Source organism: Spinacia oleracea, chromosome 6 (genome assembly GCF_020520425.1).
Source record: "Spinacia oleracea cultivar Varoflay chromosome 6, BTI_SOV_V1, whole genome shotgun sequence".
Taxonomy (NCBI): domain Eukaryota; kingdom Viridiplantae; phylum Streptophyta; class Magnoliopsida; order Caryophyllales; family Amaranthaceae; genus Spinacia; species Spinacia oleracea.
Window position 1 is genome coordinate 128,999,230 of NC_079492.1, and position 18,833 is coordinate 129,018,062.

Consider the following 18,833-nt stretch of genomic DNA (forward strand, 5'->3'; position numbering starts at 1 on the left):
TAAATAAAATGAATTGAAATGAATTTACGTTGCTAGAATAGTTCGTTACTGAGTCCTCGGCTCACCGTTTTTGTTTTCTGTTTTAGGTACTGCGGGGAACGATGGAGACGAGTAGTGGCGAGGAATTTCACTTTGATAATTTCCACCTAGTTTATGTTTTAAGTTTTAATAGTTTAATTAAAGACTTTAAGTAATTTATGTACCTTTATTTTGGTAATATAAAATATTATTATATTAATTTTTGGGATTTAATAGCTTATGATTGATGGTTGCCTTGTAATTCCCAAGAGGGAGTTACGGCAGGTAATGTCCTGACCAAATTAGGTTAATTTCGCTGCTAATTATGCTTTAATAATTGAATTAGAGGTCGGGGTGTTACAGTTTGGTATCAAGAGCAATGGTTCTGGACCATAAGTGCTAAACCTTACGGGTTTTCGCACGAATAGAATTCATGAGGCTTTAAGTAAAGAGTTTTAAGGAATGAATTAAAAAGAATGCTCTAAAATCTTGCTAAGATAAAATGGATATGAGTGTGAGTGTAGGAACGGGATCAAAGGGATTACTTTATATTATTATTTCGCTTCAATCTTATAAGACATGTTATGCAGAATGTCGACTATCGATGCTATCAATGATGTCACCAACGGAGCTCACAATGAGCACCATGTTCATGATGATAACAATGTTATCCACGAGGAGTATGTCCATGTTAATGGCAATGAGGAAAGAATAGAATGATTATAAAATGTGAGTGCGATGTTGGCCGAATTAGTCCATAATTCTCGGAAAAAGAAAGATGTAAGTGGGAACGAGAGCGCAACGATGTTCAAGAACTTTTCATCGCTCAACCCACCATCCTACGATGACAAGCCTGATCCAGTTGAGTTCGAGGATTGGATAAGTCGCATTGATCAGTTGTTTGAAACCCTGCAATGCCCAGAGAAATGGAAAGTTGACTTTACTGTGTTTTATTTAACGGGCCAAGCAGGATTATGGTGGAAAGTCAACAAGGAACGAAAGAATGTGTCGGGATTTGGTTGGAACCAACTCCAGAAGTTAATGAGAGACAAGTTTTATCCACCATCCTTAAGGAAACAAAAAGAAGATGAATTCCTCCACTTGGAACAAGGAACAATGAGCGTTTTGGAATACGCAAATAAGTTCATGGAGTTGTCAAGGTTTGCACCAGACTTGGTGTCGACAGAACAGTCCAGGATGAACCATTTCGAGCGAGGTCTGCACCTTAAGTACCAGGATAGGTTGTCCACTCAAAGGTTTACTTCATATCAGGATATGGTTGATATCGCGGTTAATGTAGAGCGAGTGGTATTACTTCGAGAAGCGAAGAATGTTGGGTATAAAAGGAGAAATGATAACCAAAGCCAAGGAGGAGCAAAGAAGCCTAACCAAAGTTATCAGGGAAATCAAAGGAGGAATGATGGTAATCAAGGAAATAATAGGGGACAAGGATTTCAAGGAAGGAGCAATCGGTCACAAGGATGTGCCAAATGTGGAAAAAGGAGTCATGTTGAGAGTGAATGTCGTGTTGGCACAAACGCTTGTTATCGATGTGGAAGTCATAATCATTACGTCAGAGATTGCCCAAATCAAGTGACGTCAACCATGAGAGGACCAGTTCCAACTAACAACGATGGTGGTCGTAACAACAACACCACCTCAGGTTCAAACCGAAACCCACCTCGACCACCGCCAACTGGAAGAGTTTTTGTGATGAGACAAGATGAAGCAGATGAGGATGATAATGTTATCACCGGTACCTTTTCTATCCATTCTTTACCTGCCCATGTTCTTTTTGATTCTGGAGCTTCACATTCCTTTATTTCGCCATTGTTTGCTAAATGTTTAAATTTGAAACCATATTGTGACTTTCATGCTATGAGCGTTTCCCTTCCTAGTGGAGATATCGTGAAATGTAGAACCATGTATAGAGATTGTCCTATTATAATAGAGAAAGTGGAGTTTCTAGCAGACTTAGTAGCTTTTGACCTATCTGAATTTGATGTAATCTTGGGAATGAATTGGTTGACTAAGCATGAAGCTAACCTTAATTGTTCGAGACAAAGTGTGAACCTTAAAACATCAAATGGAGGTAGAATTTCATTCCATAAGTTAGTAAGAAAACCAACGATCCAGATTGTCCATGCTTTGAGAGCACGTGAAATGATTGAGAGTGGTTTATCTGGTTATTTGTGTAGTGTTGTTGACCTAAATACCCATGGATCTTCCATTACTGACATACCTGTTGTTTGTGAATACCCACATGTTTTTCCAGAAGAAATACCTAGTATGCCCCCACCAAGAGAATTAGATTTCAGCATTGAATTAATCCCAGGATCCACCCCTATTTCTAAGGCACCATATAGAATGGCACCAGCTGAGTTACAAGAATTAAAGAAACAATTAGATGAGTTACTTGAAAAAGGATATATCCGACCTAGTGTTTCACCTTGGGGAGCCCCTGTTTTATTTGTAAAGAAAAAGGATGGAACTATGAGGTTATGCATAGATTATAGAGAGTTAAACAAGATTACAGTTAAGAACAAGTATCCTTTACCCCGTATTGATGATTTGTTTGACCAACTCCGAGGTGCAAAAGTGTTTTCAAAGATTGACTTGAGGTCTGGATACCATCAACTTCGAATTAAACCTGAGGATATTCCAAAGACAGCCTTTAGAACTAGATATGGTCACTATGAGTTCGTTGTAATGCCTTTTGGGTTAACCAATGCACCAGCCGTATTTATGGATTTGATGAACCGCATTTTCAAACCATACCTTGATAAGTTTGTAGTTGTTTTCATTGATGATATTTTGGTATATTCTAAGAGTACTGAGGAACACGAGGAGCATCTTAGGAAAGTGTTAGACATGCTGATTGAAAACCAGTTATATGCTAAGCTGTCGAAATGTGAATTCTGGCTTAAGGAGATATCATTTTTAGGTCATATTATTTCTGAGAAAGGTGTATCGGTTGATCCCGAGAAAATAAAGGCAATAGTGGAATGGCCTAGACCAACCAATGTACCTGAAGTACGGAGTTTTATGGGTTTAGCTGGATATTATCGAAGATTCGTTCAAGAATTTTCTAAGGTTACCTTACCCATAACCCGATTAGTTAGGAAGAATACCAAATTTGTGTGGAACGATGATTGTGAATGTGCATTTCAAGAAATTAAGAAACGTCTCACCACTGCCCCTATTCTTACCCTTCCATCTGGAACTGAGGGATTTGTGATTTATAGTGATGCTTCTAAGAATGGGTTAGGTGAAGGAAATAATGCCCTTGGTCCAAGTATGCATTCTATGTTAAGTCTAATAAATGCGGTTCAGTATTAATTAACAAGTTAATAATTCAGTGAGATCAAGTGAGCTGAATGCCTAGCTAGAGGCCGCTTCAGTTCAAGTGGAATTAATGATATTAATCCACAGCTTACTCTTGACTGAACCCGTAGGGTCACACAAATAGTACGTAAACGGATCAAGTATTTAATGGCATTAAATACTCCAACTATGGATATTCGGAATCGACGGATCTTGGTTTCAGTGGGAGCTGAGATCGTCACAGGCAAGAAATGAATACTCCGGAAACGATGATATTGCCGGAAACGGAAATATGGATCGTATCGGAAATATAAATATTATCCAAGTCGTAGATGTTGCCGGAAACGGAAACATGGTACGTATCGGGAAATATTATCGGAAATGGAAATATTGCCGGAATCGGAAATATTGCCCGAAACGGAAATATTGTCAGAATCGGAAATATTATCGGAATCGGAAAATAATTCCGGAAACGGAAATATTAAATATTTGTTCGAAACGGAAATTAATTCCGGAATCGAAAATATTAAATATTGTTCGTATCGGAAATATATTCCGGAATCGGGAATTTAATCGGAAGCGTATCGTACGAATAAGCATCGGACGAGGCCTGCCGGACGAGGGCCCAGCACGAAGCCAGGCCATCGCCCAGCAAGCCAAGCGCGCCACACGAACAGCCAAGGCCACGCCAGGCTCAGCGTAAGGCCAGGCCCAGCAGGCCGTGGCAGCGCGCGCAGCGCGCGCAGCTGCGAGAAGTGGGCTGCGAGCATTGCTGCAGCTCGCGTGGGCTTGTAGCTCGCGTGGGCCGTGCGGCCGTGTGGGCTGTGCGCGGGCATGGCCTGCACGCTTGCGGGTCATGCTCGCGTAAGTGTTTGTGTTCGCATACGAAACCTAAAACGTGCAGAATTCGTTTAATGATTAAATTCCTAATTCTATTTGATAAATTAATTAAATAAGAGTTTTATTATAATTCTAATTTAATTAATTCGTATCCTAATAGGATTCCAATTCTCTTTCCATACCCCTATAAATATGTGGCCTGGGTTCACAATTTAGAACGAGTTATTCAAGTATTCAAAGTGAGTTTTTGAGAGAAAAATTCAGTCACACATCTTGCTCAAAAGTGCCGAAAATTTATAGTACCTTAGGGGCGATTCTAGTTGGTCAATCTTAAGGCGGATCCGGACGTGCTGTGGACTATCTACGGAGGGACGACACTTGGAGTCCTAAAGACTTGTTCTTGTTCGGTTCGGGCGCAGCTAGGGAAGGCACGCAACAAAGAGTATGCATCTAAACTATGCTAAATGATTATGTGTAAATAATATGTATTCCTGGCTTAATGGTTGTTTCCGCATGATTTATGAATTGTCATATGTATCATAACCTGACAGTGGTATCACGAGCCTCTTATTATTTTCATAATCTAAATTGCATGAACATGGTTAAATATTACAAATTTGCAAGAATTAAAAGGAGTGATTAATTTTCGTAATTGTTAATTAATTGCAAATTGCGTTTATTTAATTATACGTACGCAGTTTTTCGGCAGTTTCTTCGTTACTCATCCAAATCGAGTGATTTTTGTGTCAATTCCGCATGTAAAAGGCATTCTAAAATTTTGACAAAAATAATATTTTACTGCCGAACCCAGAATTCTCAAATTCGAAGCCTAACTATGACTTTTCGAAGGTTTTAGTTTTTCGAATGCAAAATTTCGTAAATTTAAGATGTTAAATTAAATATTTGCGATTCTTGTTGATAAATCTTGAATTTTTGATTGACCTACTGTATATGTTTAACAAGTTTGAATGCCTAGCCTTGTTAATTATGCAATCTAATTTGTAATTATGATTAATTAGTTGAAAATTAGAATAATTTAGAATTAATTTGATTTTCATAATTAATTATAATTTAATTAGAAACCTATGATTAAAAACCACCATAAAAATTGTAAATTTATGATAAATTTTAAATTTTTATGACCTAGGCTTGAATCCATGATAATCGGAAATCAATTGATAATAAATTTTCGATTTTTCGCCCTAAAATTATGAAATTAATATTAATTTATTAATTTGTCATTAATTTTAAATATAAATTTTAAATTTTTATGCGATTCGTTCATATAACTTGCACGCACAAAGCAATGGACGCTTCGTGTTACCCTTAAGGAGTGTTGTATAGTGCGGGCATGCGACGACGAGCAAGGGAGCTCGTCGCCCGTGCGGCACGAATGCAATGAACAAGGGCATGGTGCACGAGCACAAGGCAGCAGCCCTGCCTTGTGTCGTGGGCCACGAGCTATGGACGAATGGGCATGGGCGAAGGCAAGGCACGGCAGTCGCGTGTGGGCAGCAAGCGAGCTGCGCCACAACGCGCACTGCCTCGCGCAAGCGCGCGCTGCCTCGCGCAAGCGCGCGCAGCGAGCGCAAGCTCGCGTGCCACGAGCGCTGCGCCCAGCGTCGATCGCGCGCAGCGAGCAATTGCTCGCGCACAGCGAGCGATGGCTCGCGCACAGCGAGCGATGGCTCGCGCACAGCGAGCGATGGCTCGCGCACAGCGAGCGATGGCTCGCGTGCATCGAGCGCTGGAGCACGCGCAGCAAGCGCTGGCGAGCGCGCACAGCGAGCGATGGCTCGCGTGCATCGAGCGCTGGCGCGCGCGCAGCGAGCACCAACTTGTGCGATGGCTTGCGATGGGTAGATGCAGCAGCTATGCGACGAGCGCATGGGCTGCGCGCACATGGCCAGCGATGGCTGTGTGCGTGTGGCCCATGGGCGTGCGATGCGTAGGGTGTTTGCATTACGATTAGATCGTTTTGAATGTTTAATTTTAAATTTTCAGTTTACGTAATTTTAATTAATTTTAAAATTAATAATTTAAATTATTTTCTTGGATTTTAATTTTGAATATTGTAATTATAATAAATTTTATTTATTCTAATTATTTTACTAAAATTAAAATCATGAATTAATTTAAATACGACTGAAATCAAATTAAAATTTTTGGATTCAATTATAAATTTATATGGCTTTAAATTTTAATTAAATTTGTACGTTTCCGGTTAGACTTGAAATACATTTTTATGTTTAAAATTAGTAAAGCATATGAATTTATTGGTTTAAGTGGGAGCGCTTTTTAGTCATAAACTCTTGATTAGGTCTACGAATCCTTAAGGTTAAAACAACTTGATTAGAATTAATAAGGACTGAATAATTGGTAGATTATTGGTGCCCTTGATTAATTGCTGCAAATGTTTACGTGATGCATAATGTGTTTTACTAACCAGCTATGTGGGCCATTCATGATAATGAATGGGTGAATGGTATATATTGTATATGTACTGTTTTGCAGGTTATGAAGTGACTAGTATGTCCCAAATAGGATAGAAAATATGGTCTGCGTACCATTAATTTGAATGTAATTGGTCTAAAGTACCAAAGTTGTTTTTCAATTCAAATATGGTCTGCGTACCATCAAATAGTTGTAATTAGTTTTAATTATAGCTTATCCTATTTGAAGAAAATGGTGCCTCCCACGGAGATTTTCAGACGGACTTTGAAGTCAAAGCTTCAAGATGAAGTCGGGCCATACTAGATCACATTTATCTTATGCATGCTTTAAGTTATTTATTGCTTTAAATATGTCTTAATTATGCATAAGATTGTGGCTTGATTATGTTGCATGATTAAGGATTTTAGTTCACTTAAAATCTAACCAACATAGTAAGAGCCTTAAGTTCCAAACTTAAAAATTGAGTTAAAAGGTGCCATGCCAAAATATACACTTGCTTGGATATCCTTTACATCAATCTAGTAATAGTTTTCGCTCAGCGAGGTGTTACTTATTGGTCCTAAAGGGGCAAGGTACACAAATAATTGTGAGTACATGTTAGTTTTGGTGAAACTCAACGATATAAGTAAGGAGTCCTTTTATGTCGTGGCAAAATCGATAGGTTTAACTAATAAGTTCTTAGACGTACCTATCAACCAAGAGTAGTTTCTAGACTATTAGCAAAAGGCTTTTGCTTACCTAAAATGTTTTAGAATTGAGTCGACAAACTGTGCTTAATTCTTCAATGGTTTTAGGGTCTTGGAATCATTTTATTCACACCTGCCGGAACAATAAAATCGAATAAAATGCTAATAACTTGTTTGAAATTGCATGGTTGCTTTAATTTCAAGTTATTATTCATGATAAATGTTTAGACTTTGCATGCTTCAATGTATGTTCTAATTATTGTTTATAATTAAATATCTTGCACTGTAATAAATCCTTTTAGAAAGGTAACAGTAAATTTCCTCGATTGGTAGTGAATCCAAGAACGATTCACGGAAAAGAGAGAAAGTGAGCAATTTAAAATGTACGTTTCTTATATCGACTTTTATGGTTGTTTTCGAATATCAAAATCGAATGGCAAACCAATTGGTGCTTGTGAATTCAAAATACACTGTAGTTTTGAGATCATAAAGCATTGAGCTTAAACGCTCAGCTTTACCAATGGTTAACAACCTAATATCTTTGTCCATTTAATTCTCGAATGAGTCTAGTCCCTAGACATTCGAATAGATCGATGCTTAGAGAACTTTAGAAGCTTCTGGTAAGATCATCTAGTTGAAACAGAATATTCAACATAAATTAAATGGAAAGAACCTTGTTGAAGTGACATTGGACACGTCTAACAAAATATAAAAGTCAACACTAGAGAATTCAATTCTTAAGGCTATAAGAAAGGGTACAAGAAATAGGAAAACAAAGGAACAGATGAAAGGAATTTACAATTCCGTTTCTACCTGTAAGTTTATGTTTAAAGAGAAGTGACCTAGCAATCAAACTTCCTTGGTATCATATACCGCTTGAGGTTCTTACTTCGGTAATAACTCAAACAATGGAAGCTAGGCTACACTAATGACCTACAAGTGGGAAATGAAGCATGGCAATGCTACATTAGTTGTAGGGTCATCTAGTTTGTTTTAAGTCTTTTCAAAGGCTGGAACTTAATGGCTATTTTGTTCCATAATCAGCATACTTAAATTTCTGCTTCAAACACAGAAAGACTCACATTCAGAAGAACGAAAACAATGCTTGTTTGTTTGTTTATTTGAATGAAATGGTCATTTACGGTTTGAGTCAATATGCTTGATTTAAACAAACAACTCTTTAAATAAAAACTTTACTAGGTTCAAATCAAACCCTTGATTTGAGTTCCACTAATCTTTGGCATTGTTGCTTAGACCATGTCAACAAGTTAACATTCACAAGCTCTATTTTAATGGACTTTTGAAAGTTGGTTGATTTCTAGATCAACTTAAGACAAGCTAGTCTTACTTGTTGAAAGTAACAAAGAATATGAACTATTGTTAGAACGCCTAGACGATAGAGTTCAAAGCTAAAGAAAGGTTTTATGACTTTATTATTTCACATGGATTTGAGTGAATATAGGTTTATTTACTCAAATGTGATATAAGTTGAATCTGTTTGGCTAAGTTCAAAGATTCAAAAGTATAAAATCCACTTGGCAAGAAATCATAAAGATCTAGGTTAGATCATGTTGATGATTACTTGAGACCAAATATGATCATCAATGATTGTGTGTTGTAATTTCACAATCTAGGTCCATAAGATATGGCATATCTTAGTTGGAATAATCGAAGACAATTAGTACTTGATTCGATCAATGATGGATCATAAAGACTTTTCCTATAATTTCTAAAACAAAATGCTCAACTACCACCAAACTAAACCAAATTCGTCAAAGCTATTGAAAAGTAATTTCATAATATCTTTTCATAATATATCTAAAGAGTTCCTAAACTCAGTGGGAGCTTAGTGTTTGTTATTCAACAAACTAAGGCCCAAGTATAGATATATGTTTCATTATGATTTATTCAAATGAGACACAAGGGTATTGTTTCTACCACGAATTTTTGAGAACATAATGTTTGTTTGCTCGAAATGATGTCCTTTTGGAGATTCGTTTCCAAAATGACAAGTGGGAGAAAATAGACCTCGAAAGTCTTCGAGGCGAACAACAAACATAAACGGACATTCCGGAGGCTTTTCGAAGTGCTTCAGAAAATCCGAACTTATCCTTTAAAGACTTTAGAAGTGGCTTTAAAGAATAGACATCTCTTAGAAGACTTTACAAGTGCTTCAAGGAGAACAGAATATTCAAAGGACTTTTAAGTGGCTATTGACATTCTGTTGTTTGATGTTCTATACCCTTGTAGGCATAGAGTTCAAGTCACTGAAACTATGAGATTCTTCTATTAGATAGTAAAGAAACATGGAGTTCAGGTCACTTAAACTATGCAATTCTTCTATTAGATAATGAAGAAACCTACAACTTGCAGTCAAACTATTATCATGTAGATTAATGAGTTTGTGACTTGTAAGAAAGCTATGACGAAACCTAGATTCCCTAAAATGGTTAGAGGCCATATATAGACTCAAATGTTTTAAATGGTTAGAGGCCATAAAACATACTCAATGTTTTGATGACAAAATTGAAAATTTGTTGATTTGCAAGAATAGTTTCACACCTATTGGTTGCAAGTTTGTTTTAAGGATAAAAACCATCAAACATGAAATTGTGTTCACACACAAAGCTAGATTAGTTGCTAAAGGTTACAAGCAAATTCACGGCGTGGATTGTGTTGAAACATCATGCATAATCGTAATGCTCAAGTCTATAAATCAAGCAATGATTGCATATTGGTACATATGGCAATTGGATGACAAAACAATTCCTCAATAAAATGTTGGAACAAACTATGTACATGGTATGTCATAGGATTTGTGGATCCAAATAAATGCTTGAAAAGAATAGCTAGCTTATGAAATCTAAGTACAGATTTAAGCAAGCAATTGGGAATTAGAAATGTATTTTAGTGAAGCTAATAAGTATTTTAGTTTCATAAAATGTACATGATTCTTATAGATATATAAGAAGTTTAGTGGGAGTACATAAAACTTAATTGGTCCTATGTGTATCACACACATATCTCTCTATTGTAAAATAACATTCAAATGCTAATGACTTAGATTTGAGATTATTCATCAATGATGGACCATGGCGAAACTTAGTACATACTGGGTATTAAGATCTATTTACAAAGATCTTATGATATTGTTTTGGATTAAGTAATGGCATTTACTAAATCAAACACAAAAGTCTCCATTGGAGATATTCGACCCATGTGAATAAATCTAAGTAAAGGATGTTTGAACTATGTATAAGCATTTACTAAGTTAAACATCAAAGAGTCTAAATGAGATTCTTAACCTATATTATATGTCAAAGAATTTAGCTGAATTTAGTATCTACTGAAACTAGATAAGCTAAACTTACATGAATAGAATTCAATTGGGAATTATTCTGCAAAAGAATTTATCATGTATGATATAATATGAGGATCGCCAAAAATGTATCGTATGGCTTTAGGCATAACGAACATATACCAATCTCTATTGATCTAAGTGAAGATCAACTAGATTGAGATCAAGAACACTTATGGTACTTGAAAAGGTACATAGGAATAGTTCTTGATTCAAGGAAATAAAGATATGCTAAATATTGATGCCACACGCATAAACACTGGCAAAGGATCAAGCAAGATTCCCTTGGAGTTAACCATTGATAAGGACGAGCTATAGAGCATCGTGTTTTGAAATGGCAACATGGGTTGGAGACCATGAGTTGTTGCGTGGGAAATTAAAATATTAATTTCTATGTTCTAAGATACAGCTGGAAAGTCTTCCACATGTCTGTGAACTGCTTGGATAAGTAAATCCAAACAAAGCATCACTAGCAACCTAAACAGTTGAAGTAAAAGTACTTATTGCCTAAGAAGCAATAAAACAGAGTTGTTTATATTAATGAGTTCTTCATTGAACTTTGGTGGATCACATGTCTGCTAACTTGATGGCTCTTCATTGCAAAATGCGTAGAACCACTATCGAAGTAAGAAAGACTAGATCACATAATAAACAAACTCAAAAGATCTTATCATCCTATCTCGAATATCATTCGATGAAAAAGATATTAAGATTGGCAAAGCATGATAACTAAACCTATGCAACAAGTGAGAAAGCAACACTCACATTGTAGCACTGGAAATCAAGCATAGCTTTGAATTCCATGAAATGTTTTAAAGATGGGTTCGAGGCCCATGGTTGTAAAACATTGGGGTTGAACATTTATCATATATGAAATGAATTTTCATATTCCATTTAATCTTGGTTTAGTATTAAATGATGAGTCCCTTCAATTTGACGATATATTCAAGATAGACTGTCAGGACCAGTCCTGTGACTAAGAAATGTCTATCAAGTAAACTTGAATGTCAAAGGTTGAAAATGGTCCCTAGTCGGAGTTTTCTATAAAATTGGACGCATAGAAAACGTTAGACGATTAGAATGCAAGATGACTAGTAGTTCTGTTTCTTGAACTATGTGGACATGGCAATGTCATAATCATTTGCATAGATACTTACTTTGGGAAGACTAGTATCGGACAAGACCTATGAAACTTTACTGTAAGAGATGAAAATCTGTCATAAGTAAATTTCATTAAAATTATTAGACACTAAATCCTCAATACCTGAGTGATTTGAGATTACTTGTTTGAGAACTGGTTGCTTTGACGTTGACCAACCGTCGCACCGTAAAAGGAGGCTATAAAGGCAACGCTCAGGTAATCACCTATCAAACGAAGTCTAATCTCAAGATCGCAAGATTGGGATTGTCCTCCCATAAATCGGGATGAGATGCTTAAAAGTTGTACAAGGCCACTCGGAGAGCTAGAAACTGTGAAATGCATGGCCGTGCTCGGATGAATCATAGGCTATGATTATCTGTTTATTTGATCAGTTGAACTCTGAAACCGAGGAACACCTCTGGACATAATAAGGATGATAACTCTTACCTTATGTTCAAGAGCAAGCATCGAGCGACAAAGGAATTAGGAAATGCACACTTGTCCATAAGGACAAGTGGGAGACTGAAGGAAATAATGCCCTTGGTCCAAGTATGCATTCTATGTTAAGTCTAATAAATGCGGTTCAGTATTAATTAACAAGTTAATAATTCAGTGAGATCAAGTGAGCTGAATGCCTAGCTAGAGGCCGCTTCAGTTCAAGTGGAATTAATGATATTAATCCACAGCTTACTCTTGACTGAACCCGTAGGGTCACACAAATAGTACGTAAACGGATCAAGTATTTAATGGCATTAAATACTCCAACTATGGATATTCGGAATCGACGGATCTTGGTTTCAGTGGGAGCTGAGATCGTCACAGGCAAGAAATGAATACTCCGGAAACGATGATATTGCCGGAAACGGAAATATGGATCGTATCTGAAATATAAATATTATCCAAGTCGTAGATGTTGCCGGAAACGGAAACATGGTACGTATCGGGAAATATTATCGGAAATGGAAATATTGCCGGAATCGGAAATATTGCCGGAAACGGAAATATTGTCAGAATCGGAAATATTATCGGAATCGGAAAATAATTCCGAAAACGGAAATATTAAATATTTGTTCGAAACGGAAATTAATTCCGGAATCGAAAATATTAAATATTGTTCGTATCGGAAATATATTCCGGAATCGGGAATTTAATCGGAAGCGTATCGTACGAATAAGCATCGGACGAGGCCTGCCGGACGAGGGCCCAGCACGAAGCCAGGCCATCGCCCAGCAAGCCAAGCGCGCCACACGAACAGCCAAGGCCACGCCAGGCCCAGCGCAAGGCCAGGCCCAGCAGGCTGTGGCAGCGCGCACAGCGCGCGCAGCGCGCACAGCACGCGCAGCTGCGAGCATTGCTGCAGCTCGCGTGGGTTTGTAGCTCGCGTGGGCCGTGCGGCCGTGTGGGCTGTGCGCGGGCATGGCCTGCACGCTTGCGGGTCATGCTCGCGTAAGTGTTTGTGTTCACTTACGAAACCTAAAACGTGCAGAATTCGTTTAATGATTAAATTCCTAATTCTATTTGATAAATTAATTAAATAAGAGTTTTATTATAATTCTAATTTAATTAATTCGTATCCTAATAGGATTCCAATTGTCTTTCCATACCCCTATAAATATGTGGCCTGGGTTCACAATTTAGAACGAGTTATTCAAGTATTCAAAGTGAGTTTTTGAGAGAAAAATTCAGTCACACATCTTGCTCAAAAGTGCCGAAAATTTATAGTACCTTAGGGGCGATTCTAGTTGGTCAATCTTAAGGCGGATCTGGACGTGCTGTGGACTATCTACGGAGGGACGACACTTGGAGTCCTAAAGACTTGTTCTTGTTCGGTTCGGGCGCAGCTAGGGAAGGCACGCAACAAAGAGTATGCATCTAAACTATGCTAAATGATTATGTGTAAATAATATGTATTCCTGGCTTAATGGTTGTTTCCGCATGATTTATGAATTGTCATATGTATCATAACCTGACATTAGGATGTGTGTTAATGCAAAACGGAAAAGTTATAGCTTATGCTTCATGCCAACTCAAAGTCCATGAACGAAACTACCCTACCCATGACCTCGAACTTGCAGCTGTTGTTTTCGCCCTTAAGATTTGGAGACATTATTTGTATGGAGTTTCGTGTCAAATTTTCACTGACCATAAGAGTCTTAAGTACATTTTCACCCAGAAAGAACTCAACATGAGACAACGTAGGTGGTTAGAACTTCTTAAAGATTATGACCTTGATATTCAATACCATCCCGAAAAGGCTAACGCTGTTGCAGATGCATTAAGTCGGAAGTCTCACCTAAATTCTATCCTAACTTTTTATCTAGCCATCCAAGATGATCTACAAAAGATGGAAATTGAGTTTATCATGAAAGGAAATTCTTGTTTGAATGTGTTGGTAATGAAGCCAACTTTGATTGATGAGATTAAGGAAGCACAGTGTAAGGACTTGCAATTAGGAAGAATAAGAAGTGAAGTGGAAAATGGAAAATCACCTGGTTTTGTCATTCAAGAAGATGGCACGATAAGGTTTCAGGGAAGATTAAGTGTGCCTAATGATGAGAAGTTGAAAAAGAGAATTTTAGAAGAAGCTCATAGTTCACCATACTCGATTCACCCTGGAGGAAATAAGATGTATAAGGATTTGAGACAAGTGTATTGGTGGAGCAACATGAAGCAAGAAGTGGCAGAGTATGTGGCTAAATGTTTGACATGTCAGAGAATCAAGATCGAGCATCAAAGACCAGCAGGTTTGTTGCAACCTCTGGATGTGCCAGAGTGGAAATGGGACTCAGTTTCAATGGATTTTATCTTAGGTTTACCTAGGTCAACCAAGGGAATGAATTCTATTTGGGTTATTGTTGATCGATTGACAAAGTCAGCACATTTCTTAGCAATGAAGAACAATTCGAGTTTAGATCAACTTGCTGAACTATATGTGAATACTATTGTGCGATTGCATGGAGTGCCTAGTTCGATTATTTCTGATCGTGATACGAGATATCAATCCACCTATTGGAAATAATTTCAGAAAGCTCTTGGAACAAAGCTCAACTTCAGTACTGCATTTCACCCAACGACTGATGGACAAACAGAACGCACTAACCAAATTGTTGAGGATATGTTGAGAGCATGTGTTTTAGATTTTCAAGGAACTTGGGAAAAGTTTCTACCTATGGTTGAATTTTCGTACAACAATAGTTATCAGGCCACCATTGGTATGGCACTGTACGAAGCTCTTTATGGAAGGAAATGTCGAACACCGTTGTGTTGGAGTGATATTGATGAATCCGTGTTATAGGACCTAAGTTGATTCAAGAAACTACTGACAAGATTCGTTTAATCCAATCGAGAATGAAGGCAGCACAAAGTAGGCAAAAGAGTTATGCAGACAAACGAAGAAGACCATTAGAATGTGAAGTTGGAGATCACGTGTTCTTGAAAATTTCACCAACGAAAGGAATAATGAGATTTGGTCAATCTGGGAAATTGAGCCCAAGATACATCGGGCCGTACGAGATATTGGAAAGGATAGGTGAAGTAGCGTATCGGCTTGCTTTACCGACCGACTTGGAAAAGGTGCATAATGTGTTCCACGTATCGATGTTAAGAAAATATGTTCCTGACCCAAGTCATGTGATTACACACGAACCCTTATTATTGCGTAACGATCTGACTTATGAGGAAAAACCAATTGAAATTCTTGAACGAAGAGAAAAGCGACTTAGAAGCAAAGTAATTCCAATGGTTAAAGTCTTGTGGGCCAATCACTTTACATCTGAAGCTACATGGGAAGTCGAAGCACAAATGAGATCGAAATATCCCCAGTTATTCGTTTAGAAACGATAAAACGTATGAATCTTTATTATGTTATATGAATGATTATGTTATAATGTTATTCGATCATATTTGCATAACGAATAAAACGATTAAGTATGACATGTATGGTTTCTAAGAATGGAAAGTTCAACTGAGCTCCAGTTTTGAGGACGAAACTTTTTCTAAGGGGGTGAGGATGTAATACCCCGGAATTTCAAAACTCGATTAATTAAGTTTATTTATTTATTTTTTAATTCGTTTTAAATCGTAATGTCACGTTTTATTAACAAAAGTTTTAACTTTTAATATTACTTCACGATTTATTTTCTAGATTATAAAATTTCAAATCGTATTTTCGAGAATAATTACGTTTTAAATATTTCCTAACTTATAAAAGATTTTAAAATAACGTTTTCGTTAACGACTTATTCGGAAACTAAATTTAATTATTTACACTTTATAAATATTATTTTCAGAAATTAATTTAGTCAAAATTGTTATTTTAATTTTGGTTATTAGTAATTAAATTCTGAAAATTAGTTCAAAAGTTACTAAACTACCCTTATTAGCATCTAAATGAAACAAAGTCAGTCTTCTCTTTTCTCTTCTTCCTCACGTCACTTTGGTCATGGGAGTCTAAAGCTCCACTTTCTACTTGTCACCACCTCAAGGCAACTCAATCTACTTGTCACCACCATATTGCAATTCAAACCTTACTCATCAAACCTACTTGAATATCTGTAAATCTAGAACTAGAATAGCTCATCTTATTCATCAATTTCTTTGATTCAATCTCTTCCACTTGTCAATACATTCAAGCTGAGTTGTTGCATCCATAGAGCCCCATGACAACTATAAATAGCTGCTCAATCAGCCCAAAAGCAACACAAATCAGATTAACAATCAATTACAATTTTCACCATTGAAATCCATAAAATTTCCCACCTTTACTGTAATTTCAAATCGAACCACCACCACCACTCTTGCCGCCTACAACCACCGTACTGCGCCCCCCTTATTGCCCCGACAACCCAGCACCACCACCACCCTTCGCCACCCCTTTCCCCGCGCCCAACCTCCCTTTCGTCGTTCTTCCCCTCCGCGCCCAGCCTCCCTTGTCTCCCTCCCCCTCTGCGCCCAGCCTGCGTCTCCTCCACCGCAGCTGCCATCACCTCCAACGCCCACCATCGGCGCGCGCAACCGCCCGGACTGGGCCGCCACCTCTTCCTCCTCCCTCCGTTTCCTCCCTCGTCGTTTCTTCTCTCCCCTGCTTTCCTCTCTGTCCGTTTGTGCGTGAAAAATTTCAGGAACCAAGTTCCCATCTTGGAGCCTTGGTTTTATTATAACTCCAAGTAAGCCCAATTTTATTTTGGCCCAACACTCTTTATTAAAATGAATGTTTTAATTATTCACTCTAATATTGTTGTTTATAGTAATTATTCTAGATTTAAAATTTCAAATATATGTACTCACATAAAACTTAAATTTAATTATAAGTTTTATTTAATTATTTCATATTTACTTGATTTATGAATTTATCAAACTAAAATATATTATTTGGAAAATATTAATCGTTTCAATATTAATTTTACAATATTTATCATTTTATATATATTAATTCCATAGTGTAATCTTTTCAAAGAATTCGGACTCGGAGCTCAGAAAGAACGAACCAAGGACAAAGCTTAACGTAGCACGGAATTAAGGTAACGACTATTGCTAGTACCCGCAATTCCCTTATAAATGCGATTATGAAATTACAACGTTATGATTGATTTATTAAATAAATGTTTTGACATGTTTTATGAATTGCGGGAAACGAAATATGATTTTATTGAATTATTTATTATAATATGATTTGATGGAATTATTCCTTATATTATGATTGATTGAATGTTCTTATAAAATAATGTTTATAAGAAACCATGACAGGAATGATGATTTATTTTGATCACATGATCTAAAGGAAATATGTTACTTCAACTGAAGTAAAAAGGCTAAAATGTAAAATTACACGTAACATGATAAATGAAAGTGAAATACCTAGTCCGTTTGGCAGTATATGTTCACAGGTTACGATTCTCGGTCATGCATGTACCCATGGGGCATCCGCCCATTGAGCCAAGGCTCTCATGTTTTCGGGCCAAGGCCCCATGTTTATGGACAGCGGTCCATCGTGGAAGACGTTCCACCATGTCATACTTGCCACGGCTAGCATGTGCACCCAAAAGTTATGAATGAATTAAATAAAGTACTTGATAAAATGTTTTACATTATTCTATTCTCCCTGTGTTATTAAATAAAATGAATTGAAATGAATTTACGTTGCTAGAATAGTTCGTTACTGAGTCCTCGGCTCACCGTTTTTGTTTTCTGTTTTAGGTACTGCGGGGAACGATGGAGACGAGTAGTGGCGAGGAATTTCAATTTGATAATTTCCACCTAGTTTATGTTTTAAGTTTTAATAGTTTAATTAAAGACTTTTAGTAATTTATGTACCTTTATTTTGGTAATATAAAAGATTATTATATTAATTTTTTGGATTTAATAGCTTATGATTGATGGTTGCCTTGTAATTCCCAAGAGGGAGTTACGGCAGGTAATGTCCCGACCAAATTAGGTTAATTCCGCTGCTAATTATGCTTTAATAATTGAATTAGAGGTCGGGGTGTTACAGAATGCCTAAGGGGAGTGTTGGTAAAGGCTTTATGGGATGCTAATACAGGTTGGAAACTCTAAGAGTTTGCAGATTTTCTTCCAGCTAGGGAGTTAGAGATTATTGATTCCTTCGAACTCCAAGATGATTTAGAAGCCATTGATAAAATATATTGGAATGGGGAGAGTTCAGGTGGGTTTTCGTTTAAGTCAGCACTACAAATAATAAGAAATGAAGACATTCCTTTCAATCAGAACATGTGATGTTGGAAAAAGTTATGGAGACTTCCTCTCCCACAACGTATTAAGTTCTTTCTTTGGCTGCTATTTCATGATCGGTTGATGAAAAATTTAAATCGAAAATTACTAACTGGGAGTCTTTGGCACTTGCATTCTATGTGAAATACTTCCCACCTGAGAAGACAGCTCGTCTGAGGAGCCAGATCATTGCTATTACTCAATAGGCAGATGAGAGTTTGTTCGAGGTCTGGGAAAGGTTCAAGGATTTTCAGAGAGAGTGCCCACACCATGGTTTGAGTGAGTG

At 37.2% G+C, this 18,833-nt stretch overlaps 1 non-coding gene across 1 annotated transcript; it reads right to left on the bottom strand.

Annotated features, from left to right (window-relative positions):
* Positions 1-18,717: 18,717 nt before the first annotated feature.
* On the bottom strand, positions 18,718-18,824 carry LOC130464600 (small nucleolar RNA R71). Its single transcript, XR_008924980.1, has one exon. It is a non-coding gene; the product is annotated as a small nucleolar RNA R71 (small nucleolar RNA).
* Positions 18,825-18,833: the final 9 nt, after the last annotated feature.